General features: G+C 44.7%; 1 long non-coding RNA gene across 1 annotated transcript; it reads left to right on the top strand.

Moving 5' to 3' along the window:
* Positions 1–7891: 7891 nt before the first annotated feature.
* On the top strand, positions 7892–10889 carry LOC139536690 (uncharacterized). Its single transcript, XR_011667384.1, has 3 exons — positions 7892–8462; positions 8743–8842; positions 10596–10889. It is a non-coding gene; the product is annotated as an uncharacterized lncRNA (long non-coding RNA).
* Positions 10890–12548: the final 1659 nt, after the last annotated feature.

The raw sequence follows: 12548 nt of genomic DNA, 5'->3' as shown, positions 1-12548 counted from the left end.
TATTATTTGTTACATAATTTTGGCCCTGTCCCACAAGGACTAAAGTGACCAGAGGCTTGGCTCTCTCCTCTAGTTACTCTCTAGCAGGCATGAGTCTGTACTGGCACACTGTCTGACATGTTTACGGTGCCTGCGCCAAGCCCAGCCACAAATGCTGCTTCATAATTAGTATCTTGTTTACATATTAACTTTGTTCTCAAATAAAATCACTTTTCATGACATACCCTAAACCCAAGATGGCACGTACCAAGTTATGTGCCGATTCCTTGCCGATCAGCAGGGGCCTTTAAGTAGTTTTGCCTTTGACATCATTGATACATCTTGCCCCAGACTTTCCACTTGCTTACTGTAGAGACAGCGGTTCACTCTGCTCAGAATAATTGTCTTGTTCCAGTAGGTTAGGATGGGTACCATGCTGAAGTTGTTTTAGAGTTGCTCTAATTAGCCAGTATAGTGCTGACCCCGTGGTGGTGGGTCACATGCTAATCCCCCCCAGTCAAAAACTTAAGAAAGAGAACAGATTGCCTTGAACTATATGTTGTCTAGTAAGAGATGCTAATTAGGGTTACTGTTCACCTTCTCACACTTTAAATGCAAGCAATACAACACCTGCTACTTTATTTAATTTAATTAATTTTTTTTTAACCTTTATTTAACCAGGTAGGCAAGTTGAGAATAAGTTCTCATTTACAATTGCGTCCTGGCCAAGATAAAGCAAAGCAGTTCGACACATACAACAACACAGAGTTACACATGGAGTAAAACAAACATACAGTCAATAATACAGTAGAAAAATAAGTCTATATACAATGTGAGCAAATGAGGTGAGATAAGGGAGGTAAAGGCAAAAAAAGGCCATGGTGGCGAAGTAAATACAATATAGCAAGTAAAACACTGGAATGGTAGATTTGCAGTGGAAGAATGTGCAAAGTAGAAATAGAAATAATGGGGTGCAAAGGAGCAAAATAAATAAATAAATACAGTAGGGGAAGAGGTAGTTGTTGTTGTAAATTATAGATAGGCTATGTACAGGTGCAGTAATCTGTGAGCTGCTCTGACAGCTGGTGCTTAAAGCTAGTGAGGGAGATAAGTGTTTCCAGTTTCAGAAATTTTTGTAGTTTTTGTAGTCCTCTCCTTCCAGAGGACTGGAAGGAGAGGCGACCAAATTAGGAATTGGCTTTGGAGGTGACCAGAGAGATATACCTGCTGGAGCGCGTGCTACAGGTGGGTGCTGCTATGGTGACCGGCGAGCTGAGATAAGGGGTGACTTTACCTAGCAGGGTCTTGTAGATGACCTGGAGCCAGTGGGTTGGCGACGAGTATGAAGCGAGGGCCAGCCAACGAGAGCGTACAGGTCGCAGTTTTGTGTAGTATATGGGGCTTTGGTGACAAAACGGATGGCACTGTGATAGACTGCATCCAATTTATTGAGTAGGGTATTGGAGGCTATTTTGTAAATTACATCACCGAAGTCGAGGATCGGAAGGATGGTCAGTTTTACAAGGGTATGTTTGGCAGCATGAGTGAAGGATGCTTTGTTGCAAAATAGGAAGCCAATTCTAGATTTAACTTTGGATTGGAGATGTTTGATGTGAGTCTGGAAGGAGAGTTTACAGTCTAACCAGACACCTAGGTATTTGTAGTTGTCCACATATTCTAAGTCAGAACCGTCCACAGTAGTGATGCTGGACGGGCGGGCAGGAGCAGGCAGCGATCGGTTGAAGAGCATGTATTTAGTTTTACTTGTATTTTAGAGCAGTTGGAGGCCACGGAAGGAGAGTTGTATGGCATTGAAGCTTGTCTGGAGGGTTGTTAACACAGTGTCCAAAGAAGGGCCAGAAGTATACAGAATGGTGTCGTCTGCATAGAGGTGGATCAGAGACTCACCAGCAGCAAGAGCGACATCATTGATGTATACAGAGAAGAGAGTCGGCCCAAGAATTGAACCCTGTGGCACCCCCATAGAGACTGCCAGAGGCCCGGACAACAGGCCCTCCGATTTGACACACTGAACTCTATCAGAGATGTAGTTGGTGAACCAGGCGAGGCAATCATTTGAGAAACCAAGGCTATCGAGTCTGCCGATGAGGATGTGGTGATTGACAGAGTCGAAAGCCTTGGACAGGTCAATGAATACGACTGCACAGTATTGTTTCTTATCGATGGCGGTTAAGATATCGTTTAGGACCTTGAGTGTGGCTGAGGTGCACCCATGATCAGCTCTGAAACCAGATTGCATAGCAGAGAAGGTGCGGTGGGATTCGAAATGGTAGGTAATCTGTTTGTTGACTTTGCTTTCGAAGACCTTAGAAAGGCAGGGTAGGATAGATATAGGTCTGTAGCAGTTTGGGTCAAGAGTGTCCCTCCTTTGAAGAGGGGGATGACCGCAGCTGCTTTCCAATCTTTGGGAATCTCAGACGACACGAAAGAGATGTTGAACAGGCTAGTAAGAGGGGTTGCAACAATTTCGGCAGATCATTTTAGAAAGAAAGGGTCCAGATTGTCTAGCCCGGCTGATTTGTGGGGGTCCAGATTTTGCAGCTCTTTCAGAACATCAACTGACTGGATTTGGGAGAAGGAGAAATGGGGAAAGCTTGGGCGAGTTGCTGTCGGGGGTGCAGTGCTGTTGACCGGGGTAGGGGTAGCCAGGAAAGCATGGCAAGCCGTAGAAAAATGTTTATTGAAATTCTCAATTATAGTGGATTTATCGGTGGTGACAGAGTTTCCTAGCCTCAGAGCAGTGGGCAGCTGGGAGGAGGTGCTCTTATTCTCCATGGACTTTACAGTGTACCAGAACTTTTTTGAGTTTGTGTTGCAGGAAGCAAATTTCTGCTTGAAAAAGCTAGCCTTGGCTTTTCTAACTGCCTGTGTATATTGGTTTCAAACTTCCCTGAAAAGTTGCATATCACGGGGGCTGTTCGATGCTAATGCAGAACGCCATAGGATGTTTTTGTGTTGGTTAAGGGCAGTCAGGTCTGGAGAGAACCAAGGGCTATATCTGTTCCTGGTTCTACATTTCTTGAATGGGGCATGCTTATTTAAGATGGTGAGGAAGGCATTTTTTTAAATAACCAGGCATCCTCTACTGACGGGATGAGGTCAATATCATTCCAGGATACACGGGCCAGGTCGATTAGAAAGGCCTGCTCGCTGAAGTGTTTCAGGGAGCGTTTGACAGTGATGAGTGGAGGTCATTTGACCGCTGACCCATTACGGATGCAGGCAATGAGGCAGTGATCGCTGAGATCTTGGTTGAAAACAGCAGAGGTGTATTTAGAGGGCAAGTTGGTTAGGATGATATTTATGAGGGTGCCCGTGTTTACGGCTTTGGGGTGGTACCTGGTAGGTTCATTGATAATTTTGTGTGAGATTGAGGGCATCAAGCTTAGATTGTAGGATGGCTGGGGTGTTAAGCATGTACCAGTTTAGGTCACCTAGCAGCACGAGGGGTTATGTTGTGTGGGAAATTGGCCCTGGCTGCACCTGCAGAGGCAAATGGTGAATCTCTGGTTGGCCTGCTTGCTCAGCCCTTACAAAAAAATATTTCAGTTTTGAAACTGCAGTAAAAGTGCAGTAACTGCAGTCAAATGTGGTATTTTGGACGCAGTGTACTGCAGTTGAACTGCAATTTTGCTGCACTCTAACTACAATATTTTTTCGTAAGGGAGGTGACATTCAATACAAAGCAGTCGTAGTAGACGTATGATATTAAATGATGAGGTTGACTTTACATACAGAAGATCAGGTATAGGAAGATAATCAGATAGTCTACTGATCAACACGTTTCAGCGAGAAGCATGCAAGTTGTACATGGCATTCAACGGCCATCCATGCTACTGTGCATGATCGGCAGAAACTTAAATTGAGATGGAATTTTCAACGTCTTCCTTCCCATCATGTTGTTGATGATGAGCAAACCATAACATTCGATCTGTTCCTAATCACCCATTGGCCCACAAGTCAAGTAATAACTTTCAGTATAAAAGCCATTATTCCGCATTAATCAAATCACGACCGTGATCATCAAGCTATACTTTTTCAACTGTCAATGTTTCCAGGCTCATAAAGTACCAGAGTGTTTTCTTGGACTAAAAGCACTCCATGGCAACAATAAAACAATCAGTGAAATGCATTCAGCAAGTATCACTTTCCATAAAGTGTCAAATTCTCCCTCCTCTCCTCTCCCTTTCCCTACTTCCCTCCTCTCCTCTCCTCTCCCTTTCCCTCCATCCCTCCTCTCCTCTCCCTTTCCCTCCATCCCTCCTCTCCTCTCCCTTTCCCTCCATCTCTCCTCTTCTCTCCCTTTCCCTCCATCCCTCCTCTCCTCTCCCTTTCCCTCCATCCCTCCTCTCCTCTCCCTATCCCCCCATCCCTCCTCTCCTCTCCCTTTCCCTCCATCCCTCCTCTCCTCTCCCTTTCCCTCCATCTCTCCTCTTCTCTCCCTTTCCCTCCATCTCTCCTCTTCTCTCCTCTCCCTTTCCCTCCGTCCCTCCTCTCCCTTTCCCTCCATCTCTCCTCTTCTCTCCCTTTCCCTCCGTCCCTCCTCTCCCTTTCCCTCCGTCCCTCCTCTCCCTTTCCCTCCATCTCTCCTCTTCTCTCCCTTTCCCTCCGTCCCTCCTCTCCCTTTCCCTCCATCCCTCCTCTCCTCTCCCTTTCCCTCCATCCCTCCTCTCCTCTCCCTTTCCCTCCATCTCTCCTCTTTTCTCCCTTTCCCTCCATCTCTCCTCTTCTCTCCCTTTCCCTCCATCCCTCCTCTCCCTTTCCCTCCATCTCTCCTCTTCTCGAGCAGGGTATGCTTGGTATGCTTGGTAGAGCAAGGTATGCTTGGTATGCTTGGTAGAGCAAGGTATGCTTGGTATGCTTGGTAGAGCAGGGTATGCTTGGTATGCTTGGTAGAGCAAGGTATGCTTGGTAGAGCAGGGTATGCTTGGTATGCTTGGTAGAGCAGGGTATGCTTGGACCGTGATCATCAAGCTATACTTTTTCACCTGTCAATATTTCCAGGCTCATAAAGTACCAGAGTGTTTTCTTGGACTAAAAGCACTCCATGGCAACAATAAAACATTTAGTGAAATGCATTCAGCAAGTATCACTTTCCATAAAGTGTCAAATTCTCCCTCCTCTCCCTTTCCCTCCATCCCTCCTCTCCTCTCCCTTTCCCTCCATCCCTCCTCTCCCTTTCCCTCCATCCCTCCTCTCCTCTCCCTTTCCCTCCATCTCTCCTCTTCTCTCCCTGCCTAAACTGTAGTGAAGATCTAATGGTTTTTAGCAGGTTTCAGTGGAGGTTATGTTAATGGAATATGCTTGGTAGAGCAGGGTATGCTTGGTATGCTTGGTAGAGCAAGGTATGCTTGGTATGCTTGGTAGAGCAGGGTATGCTTGGTATGCCCGGTAGAGCAGGGTATGCTTGGTATGCTTGGTAGAGCAAGGTATGATTGGTATGCTTGGTAGAGCAGGGTATGCTTGGTATGCTTGGTAGAGCAGGGTATGCTTGGTATGCTTGGTAGAGCAGGGTATGCTTGGTAGAGCAGGGTATGCTTGGTATGCTTGATAGAGCAGGGTATGCTTGGTATGCTTGGTAGAGCAGGGTATGCGTGGTATGCTTGGTAGAGCAGGGTATGCTTGGCATGCTTGGTAGAGCAGGGTATGATTGGTATGCTTGGTATGCTTGGTAGAGCAGGGTATGCTTGGTATGCTTGGTAGAGCAAGGTATGCTTGGTATGCTTGGTAGAGCAAGGTATGCTTGGTATGTTTGGTAGAGCAAGGTATGCTTGGTATGCTTGGTAGAGCAAAGTATGCTTGGTATGCTTGGTAGAGCAGGGTATGCTTGGTATGCTTGGTAGAGCAAGGTATGCTTGGTAGAGCAGGGTATGCTTGGTATGCTTGGTAGAGCAGGGTATGCTTGGTAGAGCAAGGTGTGCTTGGTATGCTTGGTAGAGCAGGGTATGCTTGGTAGAGCAGGGTATGCTTGGTATGCTTGGTAGAGCAGGGTATGCTTGGTATGCTTGGTAGAGCAGGGTATGCTTGGTATGCTTGGTAGAGCAGGGTATGCTTGGTAGAGCAGGGTATGCTTGGTAGAGCAGGGTATGCAGGGTAGAGCATGGTATGCAGGGTAGAGCATGGTATGCAGGGTATGCTTGGTAGAGCAGGGTATGCTTGGTATGCTTGGTATGCTTGGTAGAGCAGGGTATGCTTGGTATGCTTGGTAGAGCAGGGTATGCTTGGTAGAGCAGAGTATGCTTGGTAGAGCAGGGTATTGCTCAGGAAGGTGTGGGGCCATTAAATGCTGTTCCCACTGTTCCTAGGCCATCATTGAAAATAAGAATTTGTTCTTAACTGACTTGCCTAGTTAAATAAAAATATACAGTATATCTCAGGATGCAACTCTATATCCATACTGAATATCAATGAAAGGTGACTGCCTATGTACAGAATAGAGTGTAGTCCAATATCTTACATAGGGATACAGTTACTCATGTGCAGTAGCACAAAGTTCAGTATTATAGAAAACTTGTTCAGTTTCAAGCTCTTCTGTGAGGGTTTAAAGTCCCAGTCAGTACACATGGCTCTAATTTTTCAATTAATTAACGATACCCCTTGATTTATAAATAACTTCATCAGAATAGTGCTATATGGTATGTTAAAATGGCATTGTTTACAATTATGTTGGTACCCCCCTTTTAATATGGTATGCATATCTTACAGAGTGCCTTTTAATATGGTACGCATATCTTACAGAGTGCCTTTTAATGTTTCTGAGGCCATGCTTTCTAATCACATTTAACGTTAGTTTTTATTTCCAGGGAGTTTCACGCAGCATCAAAACATTATGCATGACATTACTGCATCTGGTCTCATCATCATATGCATTCTGCTATGATTCCTCCTGCTCCCTTATATAACCAACTCCATTATATAACCAAGTCCTCATACCCCCCCCCACCCACCGGGGGGGGGTCCTTCCAACCTCCTCCTCCAGGGGGCAGTGTCGTCTCATGTCTCACTTTGAACATGTTGTGAAAAATCTAACTACGGAGATGGGGATATTTTTAAAAGGCAAAAAAATAACAAAAACCTCCTGTGAGAAACCTTGACACCATTAAAGTGAGTCTGGAGATGAGACATGTCTGTGTGATGCAGTGAGTAGGGTAATTAGATGGTGGGCAAGCATGGGAAGTTCTCATGCTTCAAATCTTGATAGCACCGTTCGAAAACCGAAGGTGGATTAACACTACTTTTGTATATAAATAACCCTGCCATCTATGAATGCCAAATATACAGCCCATTCAGACACACAGTGCTTAATTAAATGCATTTCCACCCCCACTACACCCCCCTCTCTCTGCCGTCTCCCAGGAGACGAGACCCTTGATCAAACCTAAAGCATTTTTCTCAACGTCATGCTGGCAGTTGACATGAGTTCTGTAACATGCATACATTCCCTACATATAATGCATACATTCCCTACATATAATGCATACATTCCCTACATATAATACGTTATGAATGTTCTCAAAATGCATTTTCATTGGAATCAGATGCATACTGTAAAAACAGCAGCAAGTGTAATATATATATTTTTTAAATGTCTTGTGAAAATACAGAGGGCTGCTAATGCAAAGTCTGTGTGGGTTTATGCCCGGCTATAATACCTTATGATCATTTCATCACTCAGCTCCTGATGTGCCAGGGGCTCGAAATGGGAGATGTTTACACAAAGCCACTGTAACAATATCATCTAATGACCATCTGTAGTTTGGTATCGGAAGTTTGAGACACAATATCCTTCAATATAACACTTTTCAGTAAAAGTAAGTATTGTACTTGTTCTCCCTGTCTGTGGTGTGACCAGTCTATAATAAGCCAGAGAGGAAGAGGAAAAGCGAGAGGGTCCACTCCCATCAAAATCTGTCCATGCGAGAATACAGCGATAAGCATAGCCATAAGCAGAATGCCTACCTTCCCGCCTTTGGGACAACGACTCCCATTGTTAGGGCGGAGACACGAACATCTTGTCATTATATACAGCGGTGGTCACCAACCGGTCGATCGCAATTGACTGGTCAATCTTCAAGGCATTCCTAGTCGATCACCAAACATTTCTGTTGAAAGGCCAATGATAAAGCCTTGCGCACCTATTTTTTGTCTTGGGCTGTTGGTGGTAAGTGCACTTTATTCGGAAGCCCTGTTGCTGGATAGACAAAGTGTTCCCATTTTGAACCATTTCATTTGTCTGAAGGGACAAACTGCCTTCCAGGTGGACCAGTAGAGCTGTGGCTAAATCAAGTGCGCCTACTGCGCTGGCCAATCGGATAGTTCAAATCACTGTACCTACAGCTTCCATGACTCCACAGCAAAGTTTGATACTAGCCTACATGAGATTTCAACTTTTAAACCACTTTTAAAACCATGACCAGAGAGAGACTGTCAAAGAATACAACAAACAGCTGCTGTTTTTATGAGTGAGTTCATGTTTTACGTTTTTACTCAGAAACTGTCAACACTATTTTTATTCAACACTATTACAAAACATAAAACTTGCTTCTCCCTACTTCCACCCGCGCTGCAGCTGCAATGAATGAGTAGCCAAGTGTAACGATAGCCCTGAGTTTTTATCATTATTAGCAGATCGTGGTGGCTATTTTAATATCGAGAAATTTTTCACTTTCTCTGGTCATAGGAACAACATCAATTTGTGCATAAGGCAGAAATAATGCGATGCGACTCATGTTTCGCCATCAGGTGGAAGACGGTGTCTCATCTCTCTGGTCAGTCTCACTGGAGGAAAGGCAACTCTCTCCCTCTGCTGAAACAGACCATCAGATGCAGGAAGGGGGAGAAAGTAAGGAACTTGTCTGTCAGCCCTGCATTAAAGACCAAAATTGGTTAAAGAAAATTGTAATAAATAAAAAGGTACACCAGTTTAATTTGAGGACCAAAAAATTGACAGCTGTGCCATGTAGATTGCAAAATAGTTGGGAAGAGATTTTCAATGTACCGATTCCATGGCACATGGTTTATGAACTGATGCACAAAACAATGCTGGATTCAAAACTGAGTTTTTCCATTTTAAATTATTATACAAAATTCTTGCAACTCTTGCAAATTCTTGCAAATTCTTGAATGTTATATATATGGGGGATACAACCATCCCAGCTCTGCAGATTTTGCTGTGAAGAGACAGAATCATTAGGTCATTTGTTTTGGTACTGTCCATCAGTAGCAGTGCGTGGGTAAAATCACTGAGGAAGCCTGATTTCTGTGTGTGCGTGCGCATTCGTGCAAGTAGAAAACATGTTGACTCACCCTACTTGTAGAGAAATGCCAATGCCATACTCCTCTCTTTGATGTTGATGAAACAGTCTATCACTCTGTCATACAGTACATTTTTTGTTGTCCTAGGCTACCTGGCTAAAATGCTTGCTCGGTAGCCTAAATTTCATTCATGGGCAACATTAGCTAGTTAACATTAGTCTGCTACATCTAGCTACATTTTGAACTTTCATCCTCTCAATCCAGGGGTACAACAATGTATGAATTAATGGTTGGATCAGAATCGCTGTTATAATCATTGGCCAGTATGGAGAATGAAGTAAAAGCACAAGTCCAAATCCCTATCTCCATCCATGGCTAATTTAGGAAAGGGACAATTTTTGCTAGCTGGCTAGCTAGCCACCGGAGGACAAGAACACAACAATTCAATCAAGTTTTTATGTCAATGACATACTCTAAATGGGATTTGATAGGAGTGATGCCAAAGCCAAGCTGGCTTCCCTTGACACTTTTTTTGTTTGTTGAGCCTGGACCATTCACAGTTTAGCTCAGTTTAGCTCAACGCTGATTGGCTAACTTGTTCGTTTTTTTTGTCAAGGGACGCCAGATGCTCGTCCGCTTTCCTTGTTTTCAATGATACGGGCGGCAACAATGTCATACTCGTTTGGACCAGACAGCATCAGATAGATGGCCTACACGTTGAGAGACAGAGGGGCGCTGTTTCACTCGCTCGGATGCTTTCTCCTGTGAGATACATTCAGCCTCTTGCGCATTGAAGGAAAATGTTGAAACACAGAAACGAAAGATAAATTATATTCTGTTTTTTTCTTTAGGATTTTTTTTGGGGGAAGCCTGGCATCCCTTGGCATACATGAATACACATCACTGCTGTCCATAGTGTATGTAGCTTGATTTTGGTTCTGGGCCGAGATGGCACAGAACTCGCTTCGCCACTCCTCCACTAACCTCTTTCCCTTCCAGTGTGTACTGGGGTACCAGCCGGTTCTGGCACCTTGGCATCAGAGTGGACGACTGGTTCAGGAGCGCGGAGGAGACATGGGAAGCTGTCCGTGTTCACCTTCAGGGGGCCGTGCAGAGCCAAAAGGAGAACGCAGACCGCCACCGCAGTGAGGCCCCGGTGTTCGCACCGGGGGACCGGGTCTGGCTCTCGACCCGAAACCTGCCCCTCCACCTGTCCTGCCGGAAGCTGGGTCCGCGGTTTGTGGGGGATTTAAAGTCCTGAGGAGAGTGAACAAGGTTTGTTATAGGTTACAGCTTCCCCCCGATTACCGTATTACCTCGTTCCATGTGTCTCTCCTCAGGCCGGTGGTGGCTGGCCCGCTCCAGGAGTCTGAGGTGCGGGAGGTTCCTGAACATCGAGGGGGCCCCGGCGTACTCCATTCGCTCAATACTGGATTTGAGGCGTCGGGCGAGGGGCCTTCAGTATCTCGTGGAGTGGGAGGGGTACGGTCCGGAGGAAAGGTGCTGGGTTCCGGTTGAGGACTTGTTGGACCCTTTAATGCTGCAGGAGTTCCACCGTCTTCGTCCTGAGTTCCAACGGATCGCCCTGCGCCTCGCCCTCTGGGTCGTCCCCGAGGCCGGTGTCGACGCGTTGCTGGAGCTGCGCGCCAAGGGGGGGGGGGGGGGGGGTATGGGGTGTACTGTCACGACTTCCTCCGAAGTCGGTCCCTCTCCTTGTTCGGGCGACGTTCGGCGGTCGACGTGTCACCGGTCTTCTAGCAATCGCCGATCCACTTTTCATTTTCCATTTGTCTTGTCTTGTCTTCCCACACACCTGATTTCAATTACATCAATTACATGTTGTGTATTTAACCCTCTGTTCCTCACATGTCCTTGTCCGGTATTGTTTATTGTAAGTGCTTGTGCACGTTATGCCTGGGGTTTTTGTCCCATTGTTTATATGGTCTTTGTTCACGGTGATTTTTATCATTAAACTGCGCCGTTGTAACACAGTCTTTGCTCTTCTGCGCCTCTCTACCGCCAGTACGCATGCCTTACAAAACCTCACTTTGATCAAGTCTATATAGAGACAAATTCTATTGATTTTGCCCAATGAGAAGAAACACAAACACTTGGCAATACCTGTTGTTGTGTCCAACAGATGTACACACGTAGGCATTCATATCAATATAACCATGAGTAATGGAGTACTCAAACGGATGTCAAAGCTTGATCTACAACTGGAGAGCACATTTTGTATTCAAATACTGTAAAACTATTTGGTGGGAATGTGCTTTGTGGCTGACTAAACAGGTAAGTAAAATGTTTTCTTGAAGTCAATGTTGATTTGATTTGACCCTAGTGTTCCATTTGTACATGTGCATTTGCAGGGCACAACAAAAGAAGAAACCAAGCCAAGCATCACACAGTTCTTCTCCCTAAATTCCCTTTCCCCTCCATATCTCATTAACTCAATTGTGTTCCGAACTTCCGACCGCACTGTTCACACATGCCTGCTGAAAGCGCACACAAAACATATCTAACTAATGGGATACACGAGCTACATTCATTGCCAAATGTCAAAAGTTTTATCACAAATTGAGAATAGGCTGTTTTTTTGTTTTTATTTCACCTTTATTTAACCTGGTAGGCCAGTTGAGAACAAGTTCTCAATTACAACCGCAACCTGGCCAAGATAAAGCAAAGCAGTGCGACAAAAACAACAACACAGAGTTACACATAAACAAGCGTACAGTCTATAACCCAATAGAACAATCTATGTACAGTGTGTGTAAATGTAGAAGAGTAGGGAGGTAAGGCAATAGAGGCAAAATAATTACAATTTAGCATTAACACTGGAGTGATAGATGTGCAGATGATGATGTGCAAGTAGAGATACTGGGGTGCAAAAGAGCAAGAGGATAAAAAAATCCATACACATGGTTAGCAGATGTTAATGCGAGTGTAGCGAAATGCTTGTGCTTCTAGTTCCGACCATGCAGTAATATCTAACAAGTAATCTAACCTAACAATTTCACAACAACTACCTTATACACACAAGTGTAAAGGAATGAATAAGAATATGTACAAAAAAATATATGGATGAGTGATGGCTGAACGGCATAGGCAAGGTGCAGTAGATGGTATAGAGTACAGTATATACATATGAGATGAGTAATGTAGGGTATGTAAACATTATATAAAGTAGCATTGTTTAAAGTGGCTAGTGATAAATTTATTACATACATTTTTCATTATTAAAGTGGCTAGAGATGAGTCAGTATGTTGGCAGCAGCCACTCAATGTTAGTGATG

This window comes from Salvelinus alpinus, chromosome 13 (genome assembly GCF_045679555.1).
Source record: "Salvelinus alpinus chromosome 13, SLU_Salpinus.1, whole genome shotgun sequence".
In the NCBI taxonomy this organism is placed as follows: domain Eukaryota; kingdom Metazoa; phylum Chordata; class Actinopteri; order Salmoniformes; family Salmonidae; genus Salvelinus; species Salvelinus alpinus.
This window is presented reverse-complemented; position numbering and strand designations above follow the sequence as displayed.